The 2464-nt window shown below is 45.2% G+C and overlaps 1 protein-coding gene and 1 pseudogene across 1 annotated transcript in view; one reads left to right on the top strand and one right to left on the bottom strand.

Annotated features, from left to right (window-relative positions):
* The window catches only part of Dock3 (dedicator of cytokinesis 3), an 825219-nt gene that overhangs the window by 497601 nt on the left and 325154 nt on the right, over window positions 1-2464 (bottom strand). The window lies entirely within an intron of this gene.
* LOC101592474 lies at window positions 1028-2259 on the top strand (annotated as a pseudogene).

Here is a 2464-nt window from a genome sequence, read left to right as displayed (position 1 = left end):
AAAATATATTCTAATCTTTAAATTGTTTTTGTCATATTCTGTAGGGACTTAAAGTTCAACATATCAATCCTTGATGAAAAATACCTGTTCCATGTTATACCTAAGATGTTTGATATTCAGATAGATAGTGAGGTTAAGCTTAACAGCCTAAGTTGTAAGGTAATAACAATAAGCTTGTTTTCTGGATGGTTAACAGCCTAAGTTTGCAGACCAAAATTAGAGTAAAAGGATGGCTGCAAGGAAAGCCAACTTCTTGGCCCTCGGCTTCCAAAGTCAATTAAGACTCAGGATACATGAGAACTTGCCTCATTACATCATGTAACTCGGCAGTGTCCCAAATTTTCTGATCAAGGAGATTATGGGGCCAAAGAGGAAAGTGATCGATGAGGTAGAGTGTGCCTAAGGAGAGTCACATGGAGAGAAAATATTATCTCATGCTTTCACAGAGTGCACATTGGCCAAGCAATGGCTGTGACTAATCCACATGGCTGACACTGACAAACAATCTGAGGTACAGGATCTCAGGATAAATCCTTTGGGGATTTTACTGACCTTATCAGACCCAAAAGCTACAAGTCTTGTTGCATAAGTCCTGCTTTATCTTGGTCTTAACCATCCAGCAGAAAAGTATAAAAACAAAATATAAGAAGTAAAGCGATGCTGTTATGTTGAGTTACAGTGCATTCAGGTCAACCATGTCTGACATTGCCAGTCAAGCAGAACACTCAATACTATTATGGGCTATTGGGCTCTTTTAGAATATTTTGCTGAGTTTACACACCTATATTCAAATAACGGAACCTAACAAAAATAGGGGATACAGATGAATGTCCATTTTGCATCTGTGTATTCAAAATGGTTAGAATACATATATAGTTACATTCTCTTAATGAATAGAGGGATTTGTTCTAACGGTGTTTGTAAATAGGATATCATGTCCGCATCTTGTACAGCATTTAACCACTAGGAAGAATGTATGTAGGTCCCTGAGCGCGGGAAAATGAGTTTCCCCCGGCTGGGCGCCCGCGCTTGCCGCGAGACTCCGAGGGTCCTGCCCGGCCTCCCGCTCCTCCGGGTTCCACTTGAATCACCCGAAAGGAGGCGGACGGGCTCGGGCCGCCGCCATGTCCGAGGCGTATTTCCGGGTGGAGTCGGGCGCGCTTGGACCCGAGGAGAACTTTCTCTCCTTGGACGACATCTTGATGTCCCAGGAGAAGCTGCCTGTGCGCACGGAGACGCCGATGCCGCGCCTGGGCGCCTTCTTCCCGGAGTGGGGCGCGGGCAGCGGGCCGGACCAGGCGCTGCCGCAGGGCTCAAAGCTTGAACTCCCCCTGTGGCTGGCGAAAGGACTATTTGACCATAAGCGGCGCATCCTCTCTGTGGAGCTCCCCAAGATCTACCAACAGGGTTGGAGGACTGTGTTCAGTGCGGACGCCAATGTGGTGGACCTCCACAAGATGGGGCCCCGTTTCTATGGGTTTGGCTGCCAGCTCCTCCATTTTGACAGTCCAGAGAATGTGGATATATCCCAGTCTCTGCTGCAGACATTCATTGGCCATTTTCACCGCATCATGGATTCCTCTCAGAACGCTTACAACGAAGACACTTCAGCCCTCGTGGCCAGGCTGGATGAGATGGAGAGGGGCTTATTTCAAACTGGGCAAAAAGGACTGAATGACTTTCAGTGTTGGGAGAAGGGACAGGCTTCCCAGATCACAGCTTCCAACCTTGTTCAGAATTACAAGAAGAGAAAGTTCACTGACACGGAAGACTGAAGGAAATTCTGGGACATTATTGCATAGACAGCCTCTGACCATTTAATGGAAATCCATGTAAGGAAACCCAAAACTCTTCTGAGTGAAGAGGAAAGCCAGGCTGAGTAAGAAAAGCAAGCGCTCCTCGGGACCTGCAGGATGGCCAGTGGCGGGTTTCTCCACGCCCTCGCTCCCCTCCCAGCACCTCAGAAGTGACAAAATTACCTCTGTGTTGGAAATTATAGAAGTCTTTGGGTTCCCAAATTGTACAGATGTCTTGATGTAACCTAGATGACAGAAAGCTTCGGAAAATGCCTATTTTAACATGAAATTATTTTTACAATTTGATTTTAGTACCAAATGATCAGCTTTGCTTATGAGTGCGTTCTGTACCAGCACTATTTTTGTGATTCTGGTACTGCAGATGATCAGCAAAGTCATCAGCGAATTTTGTCTTTGATTGTATTTGACAGTAATGCCCAAATAAACTCATGTTTTAGCAATTGCTCTTTTGTTTGTACACTACGCATAAATATGAGATGTGTTCTCTGTTGGGCTGTGCAGTGTCCTAGGAGAATGAGGCTCCATTATTGTGGTACTGTGTTGGCTAAGACCCAAGAAACCATTGTAGAGTAAGAAAAGCATATTACTTAATTTCTGGCATCTTTATTTTCAGAGATATTTTTGTAGTTAGAGGTTTCCAAGGGCTG

This window comes from Octodon degus, unplaced genomic scaffold (genome assembly GCF_000260255.1).
Source record: "Octodon degus isolate 3935 unplaced genomic scaffold, OctDeg1.0 scaffold00008, whole genome shotgun sequence".
NCBI classification, from domain to species: Eukaryota; Metazoa; Chordata; class Mammalia; order Rodentia; family Octodontidae; genus Octodon; species Octodon degus.
The sequence above is the reverse complement of the archived record's forward strand: the minus strand, read 5'-3'. Positions and strand labels throughout refer to the sequence as shown.